General features: G+C 36.8%; 1 protein-coding gene and 1 pseudogene across 8 annotated transcripts in view; one reads left to right on the top strand and one right to left on the bottom strand.

Annotated features, from left to right (window-relative positions):
* The window catches only part of NAV3 (neuron navigator 3), a 799,918-nt gene that overhangs the window by 597,214 nt on the left and 181,833 nt on the right, over positions 1 to 20,871 (bottom strand). The window lies entirely within an intron of this gene.
* Positions 16,340 to 16,919, top strand: LOC118544317 (ATP synthase peripheral stalk subunit d, mitochondrial pseudogene; annotated as a pseudogene).

Raw genomic sequence — 20,871 nt, 5'->3', positions numbered from 1 at the left:
ACTTACCTGTTACTCTTAAACATTCAATTTCCCATGCTAACACTTCCTAATATTTCATTTCTTAATGGCAGTTTAATCAGATAAAGTTGGAATATAGGACTCCTGTTGAACAAGTTGCCCTACTTTTAGACAAATGTTTTAACTATGTCACTAAAAATACACAGACCTCCCTAAAAATGGTCTTAAAGGGATTAAGAAAAGGCTTAGTGGAATTAATTCATAAAGAAAATCTGTCTCTTCTCCATGAGCTACTTATTCATTTATTTATATCAGTATGGATATTGGTTTTATTCTATGAGTTATACTCCAACACTCATTATTGTCTTGTTCAAGTTGTTCCTGGTTTGACCTAGAAGCTCCTTCAAGTTGGCACCTGTGTCCTTTTAAGATTCTCCATCACTTCTGTTTTCATTGTGATAAGAAAAATTGTCTATTCAAGTCCGTTGCCCATTTTGTAATCAAGCTGTTTTGTTGTGCAACCATTAGAATCATCCATCCCCATGACTCTCACCTGTAAAACTGAAACGCTGTACCTATTAAATAATTCACTATTTTCCGTTTGCCCCCAGGCCCTGGTAATGCCCTTTATGTTCTCTGTCTTTATGATTTTAATTACTCTAAGTACGTCATATAAGTTTAGAATCATACAGTAATTGCCTTTTTGTTACTGATTTATTTCACTTAGGGTTTACCCAGGTAATAGAGTACTGCAGAATTTGTTTCCTTTTAAAGGCTAAATAATACTCCATTGTATGTATATGACACATTTTCTTTATCCGTTCATCTGAATGATCACTTGGGTTGCTTCTGTTTTAGCTATTGTGAATGATGCTATGAACATAACCGTACAGATACCTCTTTGAGATCCTGCTTTCAATTATTTTGGGTGTATACCCAGAAGTGGAATTGCAAGATCATATGATAACTCTGTTTTTCATTTTCTGAGGAACTTCCATGCTGATTTCTGCGGCAGCTATGCCATTTTACATTCCCATCAAGAGCACGCGAAAGTTCCAATTTTTCCACATCCTCACCAACATCTGTCTTCTGTTTGTTTTTAATAACAGTCATGCTAATGGGTGTAAAAGTGGTACTCATTGTGCTTTTGATTTGCATTTCCCTAAATGATTAATGATGTTAAGCATCTTTTCATGTGCTTGTTGGCCACTCCTGTATCTTCTTTGGAGAAATGTCTAATCAAGTCCTTTGCTCATCTTTTCATCTGGTTATTTTGTTGTTGACATTTAGAAATTGTCTACATATTCTAGATATTAATCCCTTAACAGATACCTGATTTACAAATATTTTAACCTATGCTGTGAATTGCCTTTTTACTGTTTGTCATTTGACTTTACACATTTTTCATGAAGTCCAATTTGTCTATTTTTTCTTTAGTAACCCATGCCTTTGGTGTCATATCCAAAAATCACTATCAAATCCAATGTTAGAAAGCATTTGTCCTGTGTTTTCTTCTAAGATTTTCTCATTTTAGCTCTTACATTTAGACCCTTGATCCATTTTGAATTAATTTTTGTGTATGATGTTAAATAAAAGTCCAATATCATAATTTTGCATGTGGATATCCACTTCCCAGCACCATCTGTTATAAAGAGTGTCCTTTCCCTGTTGAACGATCTTGGTACTTTTTCACAAATCATTTGAACATATATGTGAGAATTTATTTCTGGGCTCTCTATTCTATTCCATTGGGCTATATATCTGTCTCTGTCAATATCACAGTTTTGATTACTGTATCTTTGAAAAGTATTGAAATCAGGAAGTAGAAATCCTTCAGTTTTGTTCTTTTTAAAGATTATTTTGGCTATTTAGAGTCCCTTGAGATTCTGTATGAATTTTAGGATGGATTTTCTGGGGGGGAAAAAAGTCCTTGGGATTTTGATAGGGATTGCACTAGATCTGTAGACTGCTTTTGGTAGTATTAACACTTTAACAATATTAAGTTGTCCAGGGGGACCTGGGTGGTGCAGTTGGTTGAGCATCTGACTCTTTGTTTTGGCTCAGGTCGTGATCTGTGTCCCGAGATTGAACCCCACGTCAGGCTCCATGCTCAGTGCAGAATCTGCTTAAGATTCTCTCCCCCATACCCCTCTCCCCCACCTCACTTCAAATAAATAAATCTTTTTTAAAAAAAAAATTAAGTTACCCGAACCATGAACATGGGATGTTTCATTTATATCCTCTTTAATTTCTTTCAACAATGATTTGCAGTTTTCTTTGTACAAGTCTTTCACCAATTTAAGTTAACCAAAAGAATAAGTACTTTATTCTTTTTGATGCCATTATAAATGGAATTTTGTGATTTCCTTTTCAGATTGTTCATGAATGTAAGTACAACTGATTTTTGTGTGTTTCGTATCCTGCTACTTTGCTGAAATCACTTATTTGTTCTAACAGTGTGTGTGTGTGTGTGTGTGTGTGTGTGTGTGTGTGTGTGTGTGTGTGTGGAATCTTTAGGGTTTTCTATGTATAAGATCATATCATCTATAAACAGATAATTTTACTTCTTCCTTTCCAATTTCAATGCTTTTTATTTTTGTTGCTTATTTGCTCTGGCTAGATTTTCCAGTAGCATATTTAAAGTGATAAAAGTGGCATCATTACTTTGTTCCGGACCTTAGAGCAAATCTTTAGTCTTTCATCATCATGTATGATGTCAGCTGTGGGTTTTTCATAGATGACTTTTATTATTTGAGCTAGTTTCCTTCTATTCCTAGTTTATTGAGTTTTTACAAATGTTTTTTGCATCAGTTGAGATGATCATCTAGATTTTATCCTTCCTTCTGCTGATGTGGCATATTACATTTACCAATTTTCATGTTGAAGCATTCTTCCATTCCAGGAATAAATCCCACTAGTTATGCTCTATAATCTTTAATACACTGAATCCTGTTTGCTAGTGTTTGGAGAGTTTGGGGGTTATTTTGGTTTTTTTTAAGATTTTTGCATGAATGTTCAGTTTCTGGTTTATCCTTTCCATACTTATTTTGGACAAATAAACAGACACACTATATTTTCTTACACTCCTATTTCTGATACAAAAAATAGCATAATACAATCCTTTGCACTTTGTGGTTTTTTGCTTTGTTTTGTTTGGTTTGTTTTTGTTTTTTGCTTTTTGCTGTTGTATAGTATTCCACTGTGTGGAACCATTCCACTGCTTCCTCAACCATTCTTGCATATGTGAACATCTGGGTCATTTCCAGTATTGTGCAATTCTAATTTAACTTGCAGTGAGTAACCTTTTATAGGTATTTCCATGCTGCTATAGATGTAGTTACAGGGGAGAGTTCTAAAAGTGCAGTTGCTGGTCAAAAGGTAATAGCATATGTAATTTTGCAAAGTATTTTCAAATTCTCATTCAGAAGGATTGTACCATTTTGTATCCCCACAAGCAATGCTTGAGAGCACCTATTTCCTCACAGTCTCACCAATGGCATGTGTCATCATACTTCCTCATTTTCATTCACCTGATGGTTGAGAAATAGTATCTCAGTATTATTTTATTGGTGTTTAAAAATCAGCGAATTTGGACCTTTTTTCCTATGCCTACAGAACATTTTTATATCTTCTCTTACAAATTTGAATTGACTATATATCTTTATAGCTGGCATGTGAGAAACAGTTTTTGTTTTTTTTTTTATAGTTCAGTTCTTGTCTATAAGGAGCTCACAGTCTAGTAAATAGTTAAAATATAGACAAGTACAAGGTAATAATTGAAAAGAGTCAAAAAAAAAAAAGGATAAAGGGAGCGAACTGCAATAAACAGGAGACTTGTGATCAGAACTAGGTTTGTATCCCACCCTCCCCTAAGAACTCAGTATCTTCATCTATAAAATGAGAAAAAATAACAACACCCTTCATATCAAGAGTGATAAACAGTCTGATGTGTATGTAAGTACCTACCCTCATATTGTCAGGGGTATGCAAGAAGTTCAAAATATATTATTGAAATGAATTAGCTACAGACAACAATTGCTATTCATATCAGAGAAGGGAGAGATTATAAAAGGTATACCATTAATTACAAAACTTGTATGAAATACAGTATGGGATATTTTCCTGCTCTGACTATAATTAAGGCAAATTGAGTATGTTTAAACTTTTTCTACAAATTATCTTACCCATTTATGTGTTGCTTAGTGGAGTTATCTAGTTTATTTGCATGCCAGAACAAAATAAACTAAATAAGTCCTTTGTATTTTAAGGTTTAAAAGATCTATTTCCCAGTACAGCAATTTGGCTTATACTTCCCTAACTGGAAACGTTTCCTATTATAACATCGCAGTGCATACATGTATATAAATACACACACATACACATAAAGTGTGTGTGCGTATATACACATGTTTTAACGTATGTTTGAGGACAGAAAGACACCTGAGTATCACAAAGGGCAATTAATTATGTAGACTACAATTTTTAACATAATACTGTTTACTGAAGTACCACTAGAAGATGTGATTGAAAACAAAAATGAATTCATGCAATAAGAATTATATCCTTGTACTGTGAAAGCTTGACAAATCCCGAAATTTGTTTTCAATGTACAACAGTCAACTTTATCATCACATATGGTATTAAAATAAAAATACAGAGTGCCTCTATTATTTGAGGAATGGTTTCAAATTTATCAATGCCAGAGTTGAAAATATTTAAGTTACATTCGGATGTATAGTTTAAGTTACATTTATGTTTGGATAGAAAAATGGTGTATTTTCCATGACTCATTATATTTTATATTTTAGTCTCACACAAGGTTCAGAGAGAAAGTATGTGTCTTGGACCGCCAATTTCGAATATTAAGAGAAAGTCAAATACAAAAATGAGAAAACAAAAACATAAAACTTTCTAAAAAAAACAATGAATTAAATAAATTAAACACTTCTCATCTTTTCCTTATATGGTATCCTTCTTTCTTATCCTCTTAATGGATATATTTTCATGTATTCATTTAGTATTTATTAGTCATAAAATATAAGCTAGGAACCATGTTAAATTTGGGAATATAAAAATGAATAACAAGCAACAGCATCCACTCTCAAGAAACTCACAACTTAGTGGTGTAACAGTCCTTGCTGTTATCCCCCACGTAGCCCATGTCAACATTTAAGATGATACCCAGTCACTTTCTTGAATGCAATCTTTCTGCATCTACCAATTATAATAGATGATAAAATGATATTCCTCAGGCCCAGTGAGTATCATAACCAGTAGCTTGGATTCATCCAAAGCATTGACTGAATAGTGCACACAGTATCTCTGGAAGAGACCACTGGTTTTTCATGAATATGCATCATCCCTTTCTTCCTTAAATAGCAGAAATCTCAAATTAAAAGTTGCAAATTAAATAGGTAAACAACTGTATAGCTAGAGACACTTCCCGGCCTCCCTTGCATCTAGGTGTGACCTTATGACACATCTCTGGCTAATGGAACCTAGAAGAACTGTTATGTGCCACTGCTCTTAGAAGAAATGGTTATATGCTCACCTGACCTTTCTTCTTCCCATTATGTGGAGTATATGTAATGTAACCTGAGGACTGACAGAACAAACTGCGCAACTAGGAGAGAAGATGCCACATGGAGGAAGGTAGGACATGGGGAAATGTGCTTTGGAGGAGAAACAGATTGCAGGTGCAGCAGAGGGGAGGGAGCCCTGGTCTTGGAGAAAGGTGAGAGCGAATGGAGCACATAGGATTATGTACAAGGGGAGCATTTCCCCCAAAGCTGTTGGCTGGGAAAATGAGAGGGACTGATTTTCCTGAGTTTTTGCAACCAGCAGAGCTCAAAGACTTGAGTGTTAGAGGTCAGCAGGCTTGTCTGGTATAAAGCCCTCAGGACACTGCCCTACTCCTGGAGAGAAGTCAGACAAACAACCCCTCGGCAGACAGCACCATCTGAGGATCGCCTAAGGGGCACAGAGAAAGACTCTCCCTGCATCTGTGAGAGGCAGCATTCAGAGAGACGCCTCTCTGGGGATAAAGGAACCTGTGGGTGCCATTACCCTCCCCCACCCCTCAGCACAGGCACAGGAGCAGAAACAACTGCTGAAGGCAGCTAACCAGAACACTGGCTATTTAACCTGCTGCTCCAAATCCCATGCCCCTGTGCTCTGGCATGACTGCCAACTGCCAGTTCTCAGCCAAACCTGAATCCAACCCAGTGCAGTGAGACCCTCCCCCAGAAGTCCAGCACAGGTCCCCACCACACCAGGCCCCTAAAGTATGGAGTTTTAAAAGTCAGCAAGTCTGGCTGGGATAGAGCCCAAAGTGCACTGCACTGCTCCAAGCAGGCAAGCAACCTGGAGACGGAGAGCATGAAAACCGTGATCTGAAAAATGCCTGGGATGCACAACGGGAAATTATTCAATCTTCTGGGAGTGCTTCTCTGAGAGCAGCAAGCACTGAGTCCCCTTTCCGGGGGACAAAGGAGCTGGCTGGTGCCATTTCAGCCAGGCACTCAGCATAAACTAACTTCAGTAAACAGCACAGCTGCCTAACAATGGCTGCCTAACCTGTTTACACTAATCCTGCCCCTGTGCACTCTACTGGTACTGCTTTTCTTAAACAAGTGTGCCTAAGGGTCAGTGCAGAGGGCCCCTTCCCCAGAAGACCAGCACAAACCCCCTACATGAACCATGTCTACGGACCATAAAGTTCTGCAAGACTTCGGTTCTAGTGGAAGTGGCATCAGGTCTCATTTAACAAGCAGACAAGAGCACACCTAGTTAAAGCTTGCCACACACTGGCCACGGTCCAAACACTGCCCACTGCAGTGTTTCATCCCAAAGCAGCAGAATACACATTCTTTTCAAGTGCATATGGGACATTCTCCAGAATAGATCACACACTAGATCACAAATCAGGACTCCACAAGTAAAAAAAGATTGAGATCATACCATGCATATTTTCTGACCATACTATGAAACTTGAAGTCAACCACAAGAAAAAAATCTGGGAAGACCACAAATACATGGAGGTCAAACAACATGCTACTAAAGAATGAATAGGTCAACCAGGAAATTAAAGAATATATTTTAAAAATACATGGAAATAAATGAAAACTTGATGGTCTAAAACCTTTGGGATACAGGAAAAGAGGTCATAAGAGGTAAGTATATAACAATACAGGCCTACTACAAGAAGAAAAATCTCAAATAAACAACTTAACCTTACACCTAAAGAAACTAGAAAAAGAACAAAAAACAAAGCCTAAAGACAGCAGGAGAAGGGAAATAATAAAGATTAGAGCAGAAATAAATGATACAGAAACTAAAAAAAAAACAAAAAAAAAACAGTAGAACAGATCAATGAAACCAGGAGCTGCTTCTTTGAAAAAATTAATAAAATTGATAAACCCCTAGCCAGACTTATCAAAAAGAGAAAGGACCCCAAAAAATAAAATCACAAATGAGAGAGGAGAAGTAACAAACGACACCAAAGAAATGCAAATTAGAGAATATTATGAAGAATTATATGTTAACAAATTGGACAATCTGGAAGAAATGGATAAATTCCTGGAAACATAAACTACCAAACTGAAACAGGAAGAAATAGAAAACTGGAAAAGACTGAAAAACAGCAAAGAAATTGAATCAGTAATCAAAAATCTCCCAGCAAACAAAAGTCCAGGGCCAGATGGCTTCCTAGGGAAATTCTACCAAACATTTAAAGAAGAGTTAATACCTATTCTTCTGAAATTATTCCAAAAAATAGAAAAGGAAGGAAAACTTCCAAACATTTTATGAAGCCAGCACTCTGATTCCAAAAACAGACAGACTCCACTAAAAGAGACAACTACAGGCCAGTACCCCTGATGAAGGTGGGTGCAAAAATTCTCAACAAAATACTAGCAAATCAAATCCAACAATACATTCAAAGAATCATTTACCACGATCAAGTGGGATTTGTCCCTGGGCTGCAAGGTGGTTCAATATTTGCAAATCAATCACTGTGATATACCACATTAATAAAAGAAAGGATAAAAACCATGTGATCCTCTCAGTAGATCAGAAAAAGCTTCTGACGAAGTACAACACCCATTCATGATAAAAACCCTCACCAAAGTTGAGGATAGAGGTAATCTATCTCAACATCATAAAGGCCATATACAAAAAACCCAAAGCTAGTATCATCGTCAATGGAGAAAAACTGAGAGCTTTTCCTCTATGGTCAGGAACAAGACAGGGATGTCCACTCTCACCACTGTTATTTAACATAGTGCTAGAAGTCCTAACCTCAGTAATCAGACAACAAAAAGAAATAAAAGGCATACAAATCAGCAAGGAAGAAATCAAACTTTCACTATTTGTAGATGACATGATACTATATATAGAAAACTCAAAAGATTCTCCAAAAAATTGCTAGAACTGATACTCGAATTCAGTAAAGTTACAGGATACAGAAATCTGTTGCATTTCTATACACCAATAATGAAGCAGCAGAAAAAGAAATCAACGGATCAATCTCATTTACAATTTCACCAAAAATAATAAGATACCTAGGAATAAACCTAGCCCAAGAGGTAAAAGATCTATATTCTGAAAACTACAAAAGACAGATGAAAGAAATTGAAGATGACACAAAGAAGTGGAAAAACAGTCCATGCTTATGGATTGGAAGAACAAATATTGTTAAATCATCAGTACTACCCAAAGCAATCTACACATTTAATGCAATCCCTATCAAATTACCAACAGCATTTTTCACAGAGCTGGAACAAACAATCCTAAAATTTGTATGTAACTACAAAAGACGCCCAATAGCCAAAGTGATCTTGAAAAAGAAAAGAAAAGCTAGAAGCATCACAATTCCAGACTTCAAGTTATATTACAAAGCTGTATTGATCAAGACAGTATGGTACTGGCACAAAAACAGACACACTGATCAATGGAACAGAACAGAAAACCTAAATTTGGACCCACAACTATATGGTCAACTAATCTTCGACAAAGCAGGACAAAAATATCCAATGGGAAAAAGATAGTCTCTTCAACAAATGGTGTTAGGAAAACTGGACAGCAATATGCAGAAAAATGAAACTGGACCACTTTCTTACATCATACAAAAAAAAAAAAAAACACTCAAAATGGATAAAAGATCTAAAAGTGAGACAGGACACCATCAAAATCCTAAAGGAGAATACAAGTAGTAATCTCTCTGACACTGGCCACAGCAACTTTTTTCTAGATACATCTCCTGAGGCAAGGGAAACAAAAGCAAAAATAAACTATTGGGACTTCATCAAAATAAAAAGCTTCCGCATAGCAAAGAAAACAATCAACAAAACTAAAAGGCAACCAAGTGAATGGGAGAATATATTTGCAAATGACATAGCTAATAAAGGGTGAGTATCCAAAATATATAAAGAACTTAGAGAACTGAACACCCAAAAAACAAATAATCCAGTTAAAAAATGGACAGAAGACATGAACAGTCATTTTTCCAAAGAATACATACAGATGGCCAACAAACACAAGAAAAGATACCCAACATCACTCATCATCAGGGAAATACAAATCAAAACCACAATGAGATACCACCTTGCACCTGTCAGAATGGCTAAAATTAACAACACAGGAAACAACAGATGTTGGTGAGGATGCGGAGAAAGGGGAACACTCCTACACTGTTGGTGAGAATGCAGCCTGGTGTAGCCACTCTGAAAAACAGTATGGAGGTTCCTCAGAAAAGTTAAAAATAGAGCTACACTACAATCCAGCAACCGCACTCATAGGTATTTACCCAAAGGATAAAAAAAATACTGATTCGAAGGGATACATACACCCTGATGTTTATAGCAGCATTATCAACAATAGCCAAACTATGGAAAAGAGCCCAAATGTCCATCAGCTGATGAATGGATAAGAAGATGTGGTACACATACACACACACACACATACACACACACACACAGGAATATTACTCAATCATAAAAAAGAATGAAATCTTACCATTTGTAACAACGTGGATGGAGCTGGAGAGTATTATGCTAAGCAAGTCAGTCAGAGAGAGACAAATACTGTATGATTTCATGCATATGTGGAATTTAACAGAACAGAGGAAAACGGGGGGAAGAGACTGGCAAACCATGAAACAGACTCTTAAATATAAAGAACAAACTGAGGGTTGATGGAGGGAGGTGGGCGGGGGATGGGTTAAATGGGTGATGGGCATTAAGGAGTGCACTTGTTGTGATGAGCACAAGGTGTTGTATCTAAGTGATGAATCATTAAATTCTACACCTGAAACTAACGTTATACTGTATGTTAACTAACTGGAATTTAAATAAAAACTTGAAGAAAAAAAATCAATCCTTTTGAAATAATGGAAATTCTTTATTTCCAAGGAGTAATTCAAACACTTAAGTTTAGCAAGCTACCAACTTAATGTGGGGAATAGTCTAGGTCTGTTGACCTTGCAGGAGCTGGCCAAAAGAGTGTCTCACTTTGGTTTGGCAATATGTTTCAAAAATATTTTGCTATTTTTCACCTGGGTCCGGGAATCAGTGAAACTTTTCAACAGAAATGTTATCATATAGGGGCGCCTGGGTGGCTCAGTCGTTAAGCATCTGCCTTCAGCTCAGGTCACGATCCCAGCATCCTGGGATCGAGCCCCGCATCGGACTCACTGCTCGGCAGGAAGCCTGCTTCTCCCTCTCCCACTCCCCCTGCTTGTGTTCCCTCTCTCACTGTGTCTCTCTGTCAAATAAATAAATAAAATCTTTAAAAAAAAAGAAATGTTATCATATAACAACTGAAAATTTAAAGTACATGATAATTTTAATAATTTCTTACAGGGTCTAAGTTGGGAAATTGAAATACAAGTAGACAAAACAATTACAAAATGAAATGATATTTAGAGGAAATATTAAGATTTTTACTAAATGTTGCCATATCTTCTGATATTAGAAGAACACCTATGGAATTACAGCAGAAGTCAATATAAAATACGATAGGATATAACAATACTAAAACTAAATATCACTCAATTTTTAATTGTAGTCAACCAAGCACAGATTTTTAAAGTAGGCATTAATGAAAAACATCACTAATCATAAATTTTGTTTGTGCAGTGATGTCATGTCCCAGCCACAAACCAAGCTGGCAACTAACCTGAGAGTAGAATTCGTAATAAATCCTAATCTAAAAGTATAGGGCTTTAAAAGCCCAGGTTAGACTTTAAAATATTCTAAGTTCCTGTCCTATAGCATGAACAAACATGGGTCACTGACTCTGTCAAAGATACACACAAATCTTGTTTGCTCCAAAATTCTACAATGCAACTCACTGATGCTTTTGCAGTGTAAACCGTTCTCTTAGCATCATACTTCCCTTTTCTCTTGTGTCTTGCCATGAGAGCTCAGTGCCCAGAACCGCTTCACAAGTGTTACATCAAATTTTATTATCACAGTGTAGAAAGAATACAATAACACACAAATGTTAATAAAGATAAATGTTTAAGATAAATAGGCGTGAACAGAATTCATGGTATCTGGAATGGTATACTCAGCATGGTGAGAACTCTATATTTGCCTAATGTACTGAAAAAAAATATTCAAAAACAACTACCCATGCAAAGGAAGGCTAGTCCTAAGAACATGAGTTGTACTGAGAAAAGGATTTTAAAATTATGCAACTATTTTCTTCATGAATGGAAATGAATTTCCCCTAATCGATGTGATTCTTCTCCACACCTGGACCTATACCTATTTCCAGTGTTCTGAAAATTAGTGTAGATGAGGGCCAACTGTACCAAGAATGCTTCTCACATACCTCCAGAAGATAAAGCCATTCGTGCAAAGTTGAAAGCCTATGAATTTCTTCTAAGGACCAAGGTAAAAAATAGTTTAGATACTCTTGAAGCAAATAAGAGATTTATAATTAAATGTCTTTATAGGGATTATCATTCTGGAACACTTAGCACCTAGAGGATCCCTCAAGTCATGTTACCTAAGGATCTGTTCTGGAAATTTTGTTTCAGAAAATACCTTTTTATTGCCTGCATGATGGAAAAGAACTTGTACATATGAAACTGACACATGCTAGGACTTGGGGTGGAGGACACTGGAGGGGCTGGGGACGGGGGGGCAGGTGGCAGTCCAGTTCTTTCAGTCCTCACTCTCAGAGTTAAACATTCTGAGGTTCTACTCAGTTTTCCCTCCATTTCTTTCAGAGGAAGAGGAAGTAAACAGTACAAAGGAAGAGGGGATGAAAATGAGGTAGCCTCCCTGCTTTTTCTTTTTTCCACATATCCTATGGAAAGATATGCAAGCTGTCTAACCACAAGCAAATTCTGTTTTACCCATAGTTTAGTGTCAATGTACATAGCAGTTCATTGTATTTGGGGGCTGAACCCTCATAATTGAGTACACAAGTCACTTCCTCACCAAACCTGACCACCCAATGACAAGTCAACAAACTTGAAATGGATGCTTTGCACATGACCCTGCCAAGGACATTTAAGAAGAGCAACCTGGTCTCTACCAGACTCAGAGTCTCTACTGGAGTCTGTATTGGATCCATCACCTGCGGGGGTGCCAATTTTGTTTAAATTGAAAAGTGTATGCGTAAGTGTGTTTTCATGAATATGTATATGTGCATAGAAGAAACAGTTATCTCTGAGAAGTGGAAGGAGAGGTGTTTTTACTTTTACTTAGAGAAATTTTCAAAGGATAAGGAAGTGAAGCAAACAGCATAATGAATTTGTGTACCCAAAGTTATCATGGCCAATACAGTTTCAGCTAGATCCCACTTCTTTTCTCATTTAAAATTATTTTGAAGCAAATCTCATCATGTATCATCTTCCTACAAATGCTTTTCATTAAATTTTTACTGAACATATTTTCTGAAGTTTTTAACATGATGATTTATTACTTTTATATTAAAAAAACAGTAAATGCTATCAAATTAAAAATATGGAATCCAAGGCAGTACCAAGAGACCATTAACAAGTAAATGGAAATTGTAAACCAATATTAATAAGGAATACAGCTCATGATTATAATGTTTATTGACTTGGCATTAGAGACCTCTTACTAACATTTCTTATTTCAAATATCTTTTCACCTCTTATTGCTTTTAGTTTGGGAGAATGTGCAGGCCTTTAAACTGACAGTAAACAGCACAAACACATGAAATAAGGATCAAAATACTGATTTCGTTCTCAATACCTGGCTGCAGATATTCCTCTGCCTTCTCCGTTTTCTCAGTTCTGTGTCACCATGCATGTGTTAGCATCACTTGCACGTCCTTTGTGCAATCCAAAAAGAATTCAAATGTTGAAGGAGTCATGACCTAAGGTATTTATGTATTTAAAGCCTAATGAAAATCATGCACAATTCACAGTGTAGCTTCAAAATATACATTTTGTTCAAAAGTGCTTTTTGGTAATTGAAATATGCATTATTTTATAAAGGGTATAATGCCATGGCCCTTTTAAGAATCATGTTAAATTTGAAAGCTAAAGTAGAAAGTAAAATGACCTTTCATTTAAAACTACTACCTAAATCCAACATTGACCACCTTTTGGAAAATGAAAGGTGATTTGTACTAAGTAGGGTCCCAGAGTGGCCCATCATTACAAACACATCTTTGAAGAGAAGTACACTCACTGTAGTCAGTCATATTCTTCTAGTGTGGGCCAAGCTGTGTTAGGGGTCAAGTACAGAAAACAGTAAACTAAGGTTCTAATGAGAGTGAGAGGGAAGGACTAAATGGGATACTACGAATAAAAATGAACATATCCTGTCCAAAAATTTCTTATCTGACAATAAAAATCTGACCCCTAGTTTAATGCAGTCCCCATAGTACAAATCACGTACCCCTCTCCGTAATCCATACTCCTTACCTGAAGAAAGGCTTGAACTGGGGCAACGTCAGACCTGACAGGGGAGAAGTATAGTCCCTCCCATTTAGATGCATTTTCATCAGGCAGTTCCAGTACAGAGCTCAGTAGTTTCACAGAGGACTGGACTTCAGGAAATAACCAAAGATGCTTTCTAATTTAATCCTGACTTCAGCGAAAAACTCACTGATATCCTACTATGTATCATTTTAAAACTGTCTCCTCTTGCCTTCCTTTTCAGGCCTACCAGAACAATCTAAAAGTGGCGTTGCTAGTATTTCTAATTAAAACCAAAAGGAACCATGGCTGAAATATATAAATAATCCTCTCTGGAAAGACCTGTCTTGTCACTTGTTTTCTGGATTATGAAAATATAGCTCGCGTCACAGCCACGCTCCCTGCTGAATCAGACCACGAAATGAGTTTCTCACTGGCAAAGCTGCTTTTACATCTGGTTGCTGTCAGGCCTGGCTACCGACCATCATTCTGAGGTGGATTCCATCGATCAGTTACGAGGGAGGCACAACAGGCAGGGGTCCGTCACCATCAGCAAACCTCAGCCAGGGACAGTGCGAGCAGCACGTGTCCGTGACCTGGCCACCGAGCACAGGGCATCCAGCTGCTGACCCAGACTACCTTCCATCTCACAACCTGAACTCCTATCACACAAAACAATTAAGAAGTACCAGTCCAGGTATGCGAAACAACAGAGAAGCCAGAACAGTGGCTGAAACAGAAACACCTGGCTTATTCTGAGCCAAACAAATTCTTCGATGGCAACATGTATGAGAGAATGTATTATTTATTGAACACTCATACTACAAGAGAGCAAGAGGGTAAAATGATGCCTTTAATGAAATAACAAATCAATAAAAATTCACTCCATTCTACTTCAGTAAGAATCTCAGAGGACTGTTCCCTGATTCTGTAATAAAAAACGTATATTGCTCTGCGCTAGCACAGCAATAAATAGTTCATCTCCTATAGTTCTTGCTATTGCAGTGGGAGGCAAAGGATTTCTAACATTTTAAAATGAGATGATTCATGTGATGTTTCAGTTGGCAATGTAAATAGTTTATCCATATTTCAGTTCATACACCTCCATATTTTAATATTAATTTATAATGGACATTAGTCAGATCTTGCTATGCCTTTGCAGATCTCATTCTTCAAATATAAAGTCTGATTTTTAAAAACCCTATATTTAAACAACATTACAATCACAAAAAACTTCTAGCATACCCCAACAAAGAGACATAAAAGTAAAACATTCAGAATAATATATATGATTGCCTGCACACAATTTTTTTAAGGAACTGCTATCTTTGATTTAAAAAATTCACAACCTACAACTTTATTTCTTCTGAAGATGGGTACTTACAGACCTCTAGAAGCAAGCTTTACTATGAAGAACAATGCTTTGAGGGTGGGAGTGGGGTAAGCTTTCTCCCAGAATGTATGGGTCTCCTGATAGGAATTTTAATGTTTCTTCAGGAATATCAAGTGTTCTAATCTCAGATGACCTCACACATCACATCAGGTACAATGATGGTTCATCTGCCCTGAAAACCAACACTAGGAAGAACAATGCTGCCTATATTCACACATGATGTCTTTTTCCTCCTATGTGAACAAATATATTTCTTCTTACATAGTACTCTCAAAAACCTCACATATTTCTACTGTAGTCCAGCATTACATTTTTCATTTACTTCATTTACATTTAAAAAACCACTAACACAAAATATCAAACATTGTACTAAGAGCTTTACAAATACTAACCCTTCACCTTTATAATATCCCTTTAAGGTAGATGATATTATCATCGATATGTCAGAGATCAGGAGACTGAGATACAGAGTCTAGTATTTTCCCAAGGTCAAATGGCTATATGTGGCAAAGCTGAGATTAGAACCCAGGAATCTGACTCCACGAAAAATAGTTTCAAGGCTGTCTACTAATCATGCATAATACTGATGAGGTACAACCACTTCATGCATCTTTTCAGAAATTTTAGGCTGAGAAAATGATTCTAAAATTCACTTGAAGGTTAAATGTATACAAATAGTAAGAAAATTTCATGGAAAAAAAAAGGTAATGTTTTTCCCTACCAGGTGCTTAAAAAAAACATGAGCATTTCGTATACAAAGATGATCATTCAATTCAAATCAGTGATGAGAAGAAATAACCCAGTAAGCGGCACAGAGGCAAACCACTTTCCCAGTACTCAATCTGGGAAAACAATTTAAGATGCCTGTAAATATCTTATATAATATAAATATCATTTTAGTATATTAAAATACATTAATTAAAACACGATATTCTCCTACTTTGTATTCTAGATTCTGCCAAAGCAAAGGAGAGGACAGTCATACCTCTAAAAAGGTTTTATCATCAAAAACACAGGTAAAGGACCCAGTTCCGTTCCTTGCTGCTGTGGACTCTGGGCCGTCGGAGTCGGTGAAGGATCTCAAGATGGCTGCGTGAAGACTTGCTCTAAAAACCATTGACTGGGTAGCTTTCGGGGAGATCATATCCAGAAACCAGAAGGCCATTGCTAACTCCTTGAAATCCTGGAATGAGACACTTACCATCCAGATTGGCTATACTCTCCCTGAGAAACCACCTGCTATCGACTGGGCTTACTACAAAGCCAATGTGGCAAAGGCTGGTTTGGTAGATGACTTTGAGAAGAAGTTTAACGCCCTGAAGTTTCCTGTGCCAGAGGATAAATATACTGTTCAGGTGGATGCTGAAGAAAAAGAAGATGTGAAAAGTTGTGCCAAGTTTTTGTCTCTCTCAAAGGCCAGGATTGAGGAATATGAAAAAGAGCTGGAGAAGATGAGGAATATAATTCCATTTGATCAGATGACCGCTGAGGACCTGAATGAAGTCTTCCCAGAAACCAAATTAGACAAGAAGAAGTATCCCTATTGGCCTCACAAGCCAATTGAGAATTTATAAACTTGAGTTGGGGAGAAAGCTCTGGCCCTCGTATTGTAAATGCTGGACATTAAAAATAATGATACGGTGAAAAAAAAAAAACACAGATAAAGTTTAAACAGTATCTGCTTTATACACTCAAAACAATTTTTAAAAATAACCACTGATTTCATAAATGCTCTGATAGAGATGTCTAGTGCTACTCATATCTGAGTCTCCTCTCCTTCCAGGTCCATACAGTTTGCTGGGCTCAGTGACTGCTTCCAGCCAATGAGACAGAAAAACTAAATCACAGTGCTGTGACTGAAAATGTAACATAGCCCAGATGGTGCTGGTAAATAACGGTGGGGCTCCCTCAGCTTGGGTCACCGAGTGGCTGTGTGAAACAGAGCACACCATTACCTTCAGATGAATACGCAGCATGAAAAAAAATGCACTTTTTTTCATTGAGCTACAGAGATTTCAGGTTTAGTTATTTATTCCTGCTGCATAGGCTAGTCTATCCTAATTAGTATAAATGCGAACATGGCAAAACAATGTACTAATGAAGCTGTATAGGAGAATGATAGGTCATTTATAAAGCCACAGTGGAATTCAAAAGAACATTAGAGACGGTAAGCAATAAACAATGTAAAATTCAAATCAAGAATTATCGGTCAAATTTGACAGGCTTCCCAAAAGTGTAAAGGAAAAATACAAAAGTTGACTACAATAAAGTTAACGATAAAATTAAAGGTAATTGATTTTTAACATATGGATGACAGATCCATTATTTTCTTGATGAAGAAACTAAGACAAATAGAACAAATATAATAACCCAACATATTTTAAAATAGAGCTAAATAAAGACCTGCAGGATCAGTTGAAATGATTCTGCACATACGAGTCAATAATAAAAGATAGAATAATGGGGCTGAATTGGATTAAAGAATCGTTCCAATAGATACATGCAAAGAAAAAAAAAAAATCAAGCCATAGACATTTGCTCTGAGATAATACATTCAAAAGACAAGAAATAAGAAGGATACCAAATATGGCCTTGTGGCTCAGAATTTTAAACACTCAGCCAAACAGTATTCATAATGCAAGTTTTTCTAAAAATGAAAATATTCATAGGATTTATAGGAAAGCAAGAGTTTAGTTGCTTTCTTTTTATTTATTTTTTGCCAAAAATTTTAAAGACCATAAACTACAGTGGCATCCCAGGTACCCTATAAAAACATGAACAAAAAAAGAGATCCTTTAAGGAAAAATGATTGCAAAACTTGAGAGCATAAAAAGAGTCTGAGTGTTTGAATACTAAATCAGATATGCTTCGCATGTAAGTGCTTGGGTATGTACGACTGTCAGCTCTGGCAACATTTACGCTCAACCTAGAAAATTGAAAAAAATTATCATACATTTCATTTTCTTCATATAGTTTTCTTTGATGCTACAGTAAAATTTTTTGCAGCTTTCAAGGAATTTCAAGATTGCTGTCAGTGATAAGAAACAAGTGAGAGGAGTCTGATTGGTTTGGATTTATTGATAGAGACTTGATTATATTTTATTTCAGAAAGTTCTATCTGTTGCAGTAATGAGAAAATAATTACTGTGCAGAAGCTTTTATCATCAAATACTTCATCCATTTACTGGTCCTCTGCATAGAGTCAGTATATAACAAAAAATACATATGCAATACTTTTCTGATAGCTTTATACATTAATGAGAATAGAAATAATTTCCAGCATATCTAACCTCCCAGGCCTGGAGTGTAAGTTTGTTTTAACTTTACATAATGTTTAACCTTGCCAGAATCCACATTTACATTCTATGTTATGGACATCCCAATCGGTCAAGACCTTTATTAAATCAACACAATCAGGTATCTTAATAAGATACAGAGGAACTGAAGGTAGGGTACTCCCAAGAGCTTAATAATGAAGCTAATGAGGACAAATCAAAAATAAAGACACAAGAAAATATAAGCAAAACCCCAACACAATTCAAAACTGATGTAGCTGCGTGGTAATACATGCATTAAGTGCCAAGGAGAAAGTTAATAATTGTTATTTCAATGATAGAAATCAGAAGGGCTTCAAGGAAGAGTTGAAAAAATATGTACAATTTTTAAAATGTTTATATGTATATTAGCAGTATTGACATAAAACCAGAAACTTAAGAACAAAAGAGTTGAAAATGCAAAATGTATCACTTTTCCCACTCAACCATGTTTATCTTCAAGCCCTAAAGATACTATTGGGTTGGGGCACCTGGGTAGCTCAGTCATTTGGGGGTCTGGCTTGGCTCAGGTCATGATCTCAGTGTCCCTGCTCAGCGGGGAGTCTACTTCTCCCTCTCCCTTTGCCCTCCCCCTGCTTGTTCTCTCTCTCTCTCTCTCTTTCTCTCTCTCATATAAAATCTTTTTTTTTTTTTTTTTTTTAAGATACTATTGGGCTGAAAAAGGTCCATGGGCATCACTCAATTTCTGGCTATCACAGTGGCTGGTACCACCAACTAGACAGTTTTCCCAATCAGACACCTGTGCACTTATCCTGCAAGTCTCCTTCCTACATTACTATATTCACTTAATCACAAAGGCTTCCTGATTCAATCTCTTAAATTCCTCTTCAACCTAACTTCTTTATACCTCTGCTGCATCAGATTGACCTTAAGCCTCCTTCATTCCTTACGGGGATCACTAAGAACTATCCTTCTGAAAGGTTTACCTTACCCTTCTGAAATCCACTATTCACCCAAAGAGTCATCCTTTTTTTTTTTATGCCAAAGTATTTTATTATTTTTTTATTTAATTTCGATTAACATATAATGTATTATTGGTTTCAGAGGTACAGGTCTGTGATTCCTCAGTCTTACATATTCTCAGTACTCATCATATCATGTGCCCTCCTTAATGTCTATCACCCAGTTACCCCATCTTCTCACCCCCCTCCCCTCCAGCAACCCTCAGTTTCCTCCCATGATTAAGAGTCTCTTATGGTTTATCTCCCTCTCTGGTTTCATCTTGTTTTATTTTTTCCTCTCTTCTCCTATGATCTTGTTTTGTTTCTTAAATTCCACATATCAGTGAGATCATATAATTGTCTTTCTCAGATTGACTTACTTCACTTAGTATAATACCCTCTAGTTCCATCCATGTCATTACAAATGGCAAGATTTCATTTTTTGACTGCTGTGTAATGTTCCATTGTGTGTGTATATGTGTATGTGCACACACACACACCACATCTTCTTTATCCACCCATCTGTCAATGGACATCTGGGCTCAAAGAGTCATCCTTTGAAAGTACAGATTCCATAATGGCACTTGCCTCCTTAAATGGCATTCATTGGCTTCCTATTTGCTCCAAGATGAAGTCCCAACTCTGCAGTGTAACTTACAAAGGTCCTTAAGAATCTGGCACTGAGGGTCTCTCCACCCATACCACTGGTCATTCTGCACCCCACCTATCCCATCTCTGCTCCAAACACACTGAAATGTTGAACACCAGGCTCCCTTAACCAAACCATGTTCATCTTTACCTTTTTTTTTCTGGAAACTCCCTTTTCTATCCCTTTTTATCTAAATTCTGCTCAAAGTTCAGACCTTGGCTCAAATGTTACTCCCTCTGGGTTTTTAACATTGACCTCTCACTCTTGGTTAGGTGTTCCTCCTAACCCAACCTCCACAGCACCTGATGCTTCCTCCTATCATAGCACTTACTACACAGTATTTGATATGGACTGATTGTTTGTGTCTCCATCCCTCAAATTCATATGAAGTCCCAACCCCCAACGTAATGGTTTTTAGAGGTGGGGCCTTTGGGAAGTAATTAGGTTTAGATGAAGACATGAACACAGAACCTCCATGGTGGGATTCATGCCCTTATAAAAATATTAAAAGACAAGATTTCTCTTTCACTACATGCACCAAGGAAAGACCTTGTGAGGATATAACCAGGATAAGGACTTTCACCAAGAACCTGACCATGGCAACCTGATCACAGATTTCCAGACTCTAGAACGGAAATACACGCTATTTAGAGCACCAAGTCTGTGTTGTTATAGCAGCCTGAACTGAAACG

Source organism: Halichoerus grypus, chromosome 6 (genome assembly GCF_964656455.1).
Source record: "Halichoerus grypus chromosome 6, mHalGry1.hap1.1, whole genome shotgun sequence".
NCBI lineage: Eukaryota > Metazoa > Chordata > Mammalia > Carnivora > Phocidae > Halichoerus > Halichoerus grypus.
The sequence above is the reverse complement of the archived record's forward strand: the minus strand, read 5'-3'. Positions and strand labels throughout refer to the sequence as shown.